Genomic DNA, 9,842 nt, shown 5'->3' with positions numbered 1-9,842 from the left:
TCTAGTTCTTCCCAAAGCAGTGGTGTAGTCTACGTGATACGCTGGTATACGCCGTATGCCCACTAGAAAGGCTTAAGAATTTCCGTATAACCACTAAAAAGTGGCCGATGTTACGTGGCAATCCATGCGTGTGTTCATTACATTCGCATTCATGGACAAGCGAAACTCCCCTTTGCTTCTCTCCGCTGCTCTCTGCTGCTGCGTCACCTCTCCTCCTGTTGCCAAGACTGAGCCAATGAGCTTACACTACAGCGCACTGCTCTGCGATTGGTCTGGTATTCAGCGGCTCATTTGTAATTGGCTGGAACGGTGTGGGCGGGAACATATGAAATTCACTCAGGAAGAGAGCACGGAGAAGCGTCGCAGAAACTAGCGGATGAAGATGAAGAGAAAACAAGCGACACTTTTTGATTGTTTTTATAAACCGGCTCCTCCAGCTGTAGCAACAGAGACAGCCTTAGAAGAACCCACCACCACCAGCTTGACGGCTCAACACAAACATAATGAGACTGACGTCAGCGTTACTCCTGCCCCTGGTAAGTACAAGTGGCTTTTTTTTTAAGTGGCTAGTTTACAAAGTTGTTAAAGCTAGCTCAAGTATGTCATCACACAGCCTAGCTCAGGGGTAGGGAATCCTGGTCCTGGAGAGCCCATAGACTGTATTGTAAAACCATTGTTTATTTTTTTAGATGGGAGCTCCTGGCCAGCCGTGTGGAGTGAGAGTCAGGCTAGAGAGTTCCAAAACAGACATCCTTGGTTAGGATGGAGGGAAAGAAAGCTAGGTAAAGCAGATGTTAGAAGAAAAACAAATGTGCCTATGAAATTTAGTTTATGAAGAAAATCTGTGATGTTTTGTGTATATTTAATGAATGATATAATTTATATAAAACTAAATTTGATTATTTGTACATAGTATTTTGAAGTTAGAGAGTATAAAAGTTGAGTAAAGTAAGTTATGCTTGGCAGACATTTGACAGTATAATTTTTGTAGCTCATGGGAGTCATTAAAATAATAGAAAAAATAAAGTTTGATCACTTCATTTTCATCTCTTGTTTGTAATGGTGTAAAATGGTTTGCAGTTAATGATTAATTGTATAATATATGTTGAGAATGTTAAATTAGATCAGTAGATGCTACTATTAGGAGAGTTTTAAAATGATACAATTCTGATCATTTTTATTCACTTGCAGGATGTGAAGTTTGCAGCACCACCAAGTCAACTGGTGTCCTGACAGAAAAGTCATCAGGTTCCAGTGAGAACCGAGAAACGGCACTGTCTTCACTCCGGAACAAGATTCGGCGGCATGAGAATTCCAGGGCTCATGAAATAGCTCAGGAGCTCACACAAAAATGTGGACAGGATTTGCTTGGAAGTATGGTGAGGGCTGTATCAGACACTGTGCTGGCCGAGACGGATGCTGTGTTCAGAACAGCATATTATATTGCAAAGATGAACAGACCTTTTACTGATCACGACGATCTCATTGAACTTCAGGAAAAAAATGGTGTGAACTTGGGCACTAGTCTACACTCCAGGTATAGTTGCACAAAAATTGTTGAACATGTTGCAAGGGAAATGCAGACAAAAATTGTGAACAGCATTGTGTCTTCTATGGCATTGTGTCTTCCGAATATCGGTATCGGTGCATCTCTAGTAATGTTTTTTGGTATCTGCCAAACCCAGACTTGTCCATCAGACTGCCTGACAGAGAAGCATGATTTGTCACTCCACACAACATGTTTTCACTATTCCAGAGTCCACTCCATCCAACGCTTGACATTGCGCTTAGTGATGTGAGGCTTGAATGCAGCTACTCGGCCATGGAAGCCCATTCTATGAAGCTCCTGGCACACAGTTTTTGTGCTGGGGTTAATGTCAGAGGAAGTTTAGAACTCTGCAGTTATTGAGTCAACAGAACTTTGGCGACTTTTATGCAATATGCACCTAAGCACTGGGCGATCCCACTCTGTTACTTCATGTGGTATGTAGTTCCAAAAACGCTTCCACTTTACAATAATACATGGGAAAGTGCCTGAGAAACATTGTCAAAAAAGTTGCTCTATGTAATGCCACCCTTAGAACTACATATCCCAGAAGCCTGCTGCACTCAGCTCCTTTAGAAAATAATATCGGCTCCCAGGAACCAACAGGTAAGTTTCCCCACCACAGACAATTAACATTATTGCATTAAAAAATGTAAAACAGATCATAATGCTAAAGTTAAAAATCCTCTTCACATAGTTGGCCACCTTGAATGTTGAGATAAACTGTGTTTTGTGTATTTGAATCAGAATTGGCAGTGCTGGAGTACTGATTCTGCAGTGGGAAAATGCTCATTGCTGTTTCGGCATCTGCAATAAAATGATGAAAACAGTAAAATTTGCATGTAAGTTCTTTTCATTTAATTTGAAAACAAAGTCTGTGACATGGACATTAGCTCTGTCACAGCACACTTTGTCAATGTGATGTAGATATAAGCAGAAAAGGAATGGATCAAATAAAAGCAGACATGATCGCTTGATTACTTTATCTGGTTTCAATTGTCCTCCTTTTAACAGAGAGGCATGGTGGAAGTACAAAAAAACAGTTCACATTGTGGCTCGGTTAAGACAGGAACTTAATTCAAAAACAAACAAGAAACAAAAGGAACCGCAAGGGGTCTAAACACAGATAGGAAGAACTAAAGCAGGGAGCACCACTTGATCAAACACAGTAGCACAGGCACAAACACAAGACTAGGTACACCAAAACAACTACAATGACCAACTGAAGAATAAAGCAAGGGCAGGCACTTAAATACAGACATGACAAGGATTAACAAGAGACAGGTATGGGTAGTAACAAGCACTAGGAATACAAGCACAGGTAAAGGCAATCACTAGATACATAATCAAACATCAGGGGATAACAAGGGAAACTAAATATTAATACAAAATAGGTAGTGTCACGATCCGCTCCATTCGATCCCGATGTGTGCCACGCCCACCTCGTTACCTCGTGTGATTCCCTGATTGTTCTCACCTGTGATTCGTTACCCTTAGCCTGTCTCCTGTATTTAGTCCGTGTCTAAGTCAGTAGTCCCCAGTTCCGTCATTGTATTGTCATGTGCAGTTCGTTGTCCGTCAGTCTGCCTGCAATAAACCCCGTCTGTCCTTATTTACGGCTCCGATTGCCTGCTTCCCGACTCGCCTTCTCCGCAAGTGTGACAGGTAGTAATGAAGCAAAAATAATGAACTGTAAGAAAAATACATATAAACCCAGGATATATAAAAACATAAACATCAAAATATAAACTCTCTGGCCAACCTCGAACCTAAAACAAAAAGGATACCTAAATTACATGGTAGGCCACTCAACTCTTCAAACTATAAAAACATACTGTAGCGTCAGGCAGACAGAAGCATCGCAGGAGCAGAGAGAAACACGGACACTACCTTGCCGGGGAGAACACACTCTTTATTGGTAGTCCTGAAAAGGACTATATCTGTCGTGATCACTGTCGGACAAGCAGGCAGGACGCGGGGAAATGACCAAGCAGGCAAGCGAAGATCCACGAAGACGGGTTTATTCAGGACAGGCAGGACAACACGGTTACCAACATTAATGACGGATGTAGGGATACTGACACAGACGCGGACTAAATACACAAGACAAGCAGGAAAGAACGGGTAACAGGTGATAACAATCGGTAATCACACGAGGTAACGAGGTGGACGTGGCACACATCGGGATCGAACGGAGCGGATCGTGACAGAACCCCCCCCCAAAGGCGCGCACTCCGGGCGCGCCTCAGGGGAGGCGGCGGACGAGACAAGACCAGGGAAACAGGACCTGGAAAACAAGAGCAAAAACATCAACGAGGGACCAGGAACAAGACAGAGACACAGAACAGGAACAAGGACCAACAGAAAGACAGGACCTGACAAAGAACAGGAAATGCAGACAGGCAGACAGAGAAGGGAGACACAGAGGGAACACCCACAGGCGATATGAAGGGGCCAGGAGTGAACAAAGGAGGAACAGAAGGACGAGGAGCAGAGACAGGCGGAACGAAGGGAGGAGGAGCAGACAAGGGAGACCAGACATGAACGGACGGAGGACAAAGGGGAGCCCAGGGGAACCCAGGCAGGCGAGGGAAGGCAGCCGCAGGGGCCGCAGGCGGACGGGAGGCCGGAGCCAGAGGGGACCACACAGGGGGCAAGGAGACAGATGGAGGGACTGACAAAGGAAACGAGGAGGGAGCAGGAGGGAACAGCGGCGCAGGCAGGCAGAAGGGGGAAGCCGCGGCAGGAGAAGGCGCAGCCGGAGCCAGGGAAGGCGCCATCCGAAGCCCAGCCGGAGCAGGGGGGCCCGGAGGCGGCCGACGAGGCACCGACAGAGGGACCGTAGGAGGGCGATGAGGCACCGGAGGGGGACCTGGAGGCGAGAGCCGAACTGGCGCCGCAGGACCCGCAGGCAGCCACTGAGCCACAGCCAGGGGCCGAACGGGCGACCCAGGGGGCAGGGTGGGCGGGACCCGGGCCCGACGCCTGTGTCCTCGTCCCTTGCGGGACACTGAAAGGCGGGGTCCCGAGGGGCGTCGGCCTTGTCGGGGCAAGGGCGAAGGAGTCATTAGGGTTTGGGGACATAGAGGCAGGGCCTCTGATGAGGCCGCAGGCACGGTTGCAAGTGGTGCGGCCGGAGCCGGGGACAGGACTGGCTGGAAGGGAGAGCCGGGCAGATCAGGCGCCAGCAGGACAGGCGAGACGGGCAAATCAGGCGCCGGCAGGACAGGCAGATCAGGAGGGGGCGCCTCAGCAGGTGCCTCGGCCGTGCGGCCAGTAGGGGGCACCCCGGGCAGAGCGGCTTCCTCCGCTGCAGGCGGAGGCGAAGTCAGGCCCTCGGGCGGAGCTGCAGCGGGCACCCTCAGTTCCTGGCCAGCAGGGGGCGCATCTGCGGCCACCCCCATCACGCGGTCAGCAGGGGGCACATCCGCGGCCACCTCGGGTAGTACCGCAGGCAGAGCGGTGGCAGCTGCAGGAAGCGGTGCAGCTGGAGCTGCGGGCAGGACGGGAACAGGCGGGTCCGGAACTGGCTGGACCGATGAGCAGAGCTGCACGGGAGAGGCGGCCTCGGACAGGGCCGCGGGCAGGACAGGAGAGGCGGCCTCGGACAGGGCCGCGGGCAAGACAGGAGAGGCGGCCTCGGACAGGGCCGCGGGCAGGACGGGAACGACGGCCTCGGGCAGGGCCGCGAGCGTGTGGCCCGCAGGGGGCGCCTTGATGGGCGCCGCCATCACGTGGTCAGCAGGGGCCGCCTGGGCAGGCGCCTCGGGCGTGCGGCCAGCAGGGGGCGCCTCGGCAGGCACCGCCAACACGTGGCCATCAGGGTGCACCTCAGCGGGTACCTCAGGCTTGCGGCCAGCAGGGGGCGCCTTGGCGGGTGCCGCCTTCATGTGACCAGCAGGGGGCGCCGCAGCAGGCACCTCGGGCAGAGCGGCGACAGCAGCTGCAGCAGGGGTTGCTGCGGGCCAAGCGTTGGCAGCTGCAGGTACCGCAGGCAGGACAAGCGGGTCAGGCTGGACAGGCGTTGCCGCGGGCAGTGCGGCGGCAGTAGCAGCAGGTGCTGCTGGCAAGTCCGGAGCAGGCAGGTCCGAGATAGGTGCCAGGATCGGTGCCGGGTGTGCAGGCGCTGGCCCTTTAAGGGCCTTGGGGATCCAGGGAATCGTATCCCAGACGGCCCTGGCCCCTTTAAGGGCTAGCCGCGTTCCCCGGAAGGGGGAAGCTGCCCGCGAAGGTACCTTCTCGGTGGCGGTGACGTCCATGGTGATCAGGGATTCCCCCTGATCACTAACAAGGAGCGGAGCTGAGGAGAGAGAAGCGGCTCCCAGGAAAATGGTTAGGGCTTCCTCTGATGCCCTCTCCTTACGCCTCTTCTTCTTCCTCCGGCTTGGGGTTGGCGGTGGCTGCGCCGTCTCCGTGACGACGGGCGACGGGGCTTCAGTCCCTGCTCTGGACCGCATAACGGGCGGAGTCCTCACCGTTGTCACCCGCTGCACGAGCTGCCGGAGGCTTTCGTGTACCTCCTCCATAACGGGCACGTCTCCGTGCGGGGACATTTCGCTAAGGAGCGTCCCGCTCCGGCTGGCCAACTGCAGCGCTACAGGGTCCTCTTGAACCTCGGGCTGGTTTAGCCAGAACACCACCTCCTGTAATAAGCCGATGCGCCGCCGCTCGGCTTGTGGAGGCGAGTCATTGTTGAGATCCGTCATTCTGTCGTGATCGCTGTCGGACAAGCAGGCAGGACGCGGGGAAATGATCAAGCAGGCAAGCGAAGATCCACGAAGACGGGTTTATTCAGGACAGGCAGGACAACATGGTTACCAACATTAATGACGGATCTAGGGATACTGACACAGACGCGGACTAAATACACAAGACAAGCAGGAAAGAACGGGTAACAGGTGATAACAATCGGTAATCACACGAGGTAACGAGGTGGGCGTGGCACACATCGGGATCGAACGGAGCGGATCGTGACAATATCAGGCACCTAACGAGCACCAATCCAGTTACATACAGGAAACACAAGGTTGTCAGATGCTCAACTGTAAGATGCATACATGGTGGGAGATTTACGTAAGCTAATTACACATGAGGATCGGACAGGGTACACATAAGACACAGGTAAACACACGCGCAACAATAAGGAAATATAACCATTCACAATAACAACAACAATACAAGGGCTATTTACAACTGTACGCGGGGCATGCTGGGACATGCGCCCCGCCAGTGCTACAATATGGAGAAGTTGTAAATAATTGAGATGTAGACTTCGTTCCATTTGCTTGTTTTATGACAACAAGTGTCCCGGTTGCCAGCCAGCAAACGTGTACTCTCATCTAGGTTTTTTCTTTACCATAAATATCCCTGTACAGGTGCATTAGACTACTGTATATGACAGAACTAATGGAATGCCCAGCAACATCTGCTGGCGAAATGGGAACTGACATATAGAAGAAGGCAGGACAGGGACTCATCCGGACACTACTGTATATTTCAAGGGGTGAAGGAAGTGGTAACCCTACTAGGAAAAGTTAACAGAGGTGATGAGTCCATTCCTTCATTTTAACCGATACCTAATTTCAGATGGTCATATAACACCCTTTTGTGTCCTGTTGTCTATTTTATTTTTGTTAGTTAGTCCCTGTGCTGAAGCCAGCTGTCTCCTTAAAGCAGGGAATGTGCTAATATCAAATGTCTTACAAATGTCAACTAGATAACTGCAGATTCTCTGAGTAGGGAGAGAAGAAGAGACACAACACAGAGAGATCGGTGAGAGACAGAAACAATACAAAATTACATGTTTTTTTTTTAGAAAAGATCTTGCAACTACTCATAGCTTGTTTTAATCCAGATTTTTCTGTCAGTAGATGCTTAGCTAAATGACTGAGCTTGTTTTACTATCAAGTTATTAAAATCTCTCTGTCAATCCTGACTGATACATTGATCAGCTGGCTCTAGAAAATGTCTTTAACAGATTAGACATTACACTTGTAGATCCACGTTTTGCCACTGAGTTGTAAGGGGCAATTAGAATTTTGGAATCTGATTCTGCAATCAAGAGCATGCAAGTGGCAAGTCATCAGGTCCAGATGGATACCCCATTTTCTAAGAAATTTTCCCTCCAACTTTCCCCATTGTTACAGACTATTTTTGTTGAGTCTTTTGTAAATCACTCCTTACCCCCCACTATTTGTCAAGCATACATTTCATACATTTAAAAAAAAGATAAAAATCCTCTAGAATGCAGTTCACATCTTCCTTTTAAATGCAGAACAATCTAGTCCAATCTCCCGTTTGTATGTAGCCAAAATCCTAGGGAAAATTCTGGCTCTGCCATTGGAAAAGGCACTTCCATTAGTTATTACACCTGATCAAATAGGCTTTATTAAGAACTGACATTCACTGAATTTATAAATATATAAATTATAACCTTATATAGTTATAGTTTATAGTTATAAATTTAACCTTCAAAAAAGTTAACTATGCCACTTGGCACAGCAAATATTTATGCTTCTATCTCTTCAACAAATTTTTTAATTACCCAGAGAAAATTTAAATAGCTGGGGAACTGAATTACTGCTACATTTAAAGACCTTTATAAGGCAAACTATTTGCCATTACTCTCTCATCTTAAATTAGATTTTGAACGGTGACACTCGCTTTCATTATCTCTTGGTGGAAGAATCTATATAATTAAGATGACTGTTTTACCAAAGTTTGTATATTTGTTCCAGTGCCTTCTTATTTTTCTTATGAAATCCATTTTAAGAATCTAAATAGTCAAACTGCAACTTTTATTTGGAATAAAAAACAGTCGCAGTTAATAGGGAAAATTTTACGGAGACCTTGTAAATTCGGAGGCACAGGTCTCCCAAAATTCTTACTATTCCTGGTTCACCAATATAAGAGCAATGTCGTACTAATGTCCCTAACTGGGTAAATACAGAAAGGGAATCTATTGCATCTACTATTTTTATTTCAATATTATGTGCCAAATATCTTTACCTCATTTGATTTCTAGCTTCACATTGAATCCTGTTGTGATACACTCTATAAAGATTTGGAATCAATTTAGATATCACTTCACAATTAGTGACCTCATTTACTAAAATATTTATGTTTACACCTTCAAGAATGGATGATGCCTTTGATATATGGTCACAATGTGGTATTACCTAAATATGACATTGCTCCGTTTTTGTCTAACGTTAAACATTACAACGGATCATCGCACTTGCTTTGCCAATAATTAGTTACACATCACATCTCATTTCTCTTCATAATGATTAGCTTAATGACATCTACTACATTGTATTGATTTTAATGTATCCCAACACTTAATGTAACTTTGAATTTATTTGTATTTGTTTGTTGACTTTTGCTGTTGAAGTGCTTTATTGTATGGTTTTGTATTTGCATAATGTAATTGCACATCATTGAACAACACTAATTCCTGTGCAAAACTGCTATTTAAGAACACTTATAACCAATTAGTAAAGTATATATTTTATATATTTACCAAATAAATAAAAGGAATACATATCCAATGACCATAATAAACAATCATTTAAAACATGTTCAAATCTGTAACCTGGTTGAAAGTGAAGTGAATGTGATTTGTGATTGTGGTGAACATTCTGAAATCCATCCTCTCCATTTAACCCAGTGAAGCAGTGGGCGGCTTCATGTGGTACCTAGGGAGCAGCAGGTGTGGATGATACTTTGCTCATGGGTACCTCACTGTGCTCAGTGTAACTATTAAACTAAATTGTCAATGAAAAATGAAATCATTTTGGTGATAATACATAATAAATAAAAATAACTTGAATAAAACAATTTCTACAAACTTATACATTAAGCAAATGAAAATCAAGGAATGTGTTCCAAAAAAACATTTATTTACCACAAATATATAAGGAAAATACAAAAAAGGGTAAAACCAAAAGAACTGTGAGTGTTTTCTTTGCAAATGCACCTTTAGATTGCATTTGTTTAAGACAAGCTTACAGTGAATACATGTCACACATTGTCGAGCTGGCCTAGGAACACGAAGCTGTGGTGTCTGGGAAACTGGAACATCCATGGATGCTTGGGCAACCAGAGCATGTGGAGGTGTCGGTGTCTCTGGAACATCTATGGATGCTTGAGTAATGAAAGCATCTGCAGGTGCCTTGGTAACTGCAGCAGAAAGTTGTGGAGTACTACTGCATTTTTTTAAATAGTTAATAAACTGTTCCCTTGTGGTAGAAAAATTATAAATCAAGCACTTAGAATAAAAGTCTGGACCTCTTAG

At 46.6% G+C, this 9,842-nt stretch overlaps 1 long non-coding RNA gene across 1 annotated transcript; it reads left to right on the top strand.

The window, feature by feature from the left end:
- LOC140586933 (uncharacterized) lies at nt 1-2,222 on the top strand. The gene is made up of 3 exons (XR_011988719.1): nt 1-536; nt 690-782; nt 1,192-2,222. It is a non-coding gene; the product is annotated as an uncharacterized lncRNA (long non-coding RNA).
- The last annotated feature ends 7,620 nt before the right edge of the window (nt 2,223-9,842 follow it).

The sequence above is a fragment of the Paramormyrops kingsleyae genome, unplaced genomic scaffold, assembly GCF_048594095.1.
Source record: "Paramormyrops kingsleyae isolate MSU_618 unplaced genomic scaffold, PKINGS_0.4 ups97, whole genome shotgun sequence".
Classification (NCBI taxonomy): Eukaryota; Metazoa; Chordata; class Actinopteri; order Osteoglossiformes; family Mormyridae; genus Paramormyrops; species Paramormyrops kingsleyae.
The sequence above is the reverse complement of the archived record's forward strand: the minus strand, read 5'-3'. Positions and strand labels throughout refer to the sequence as shown.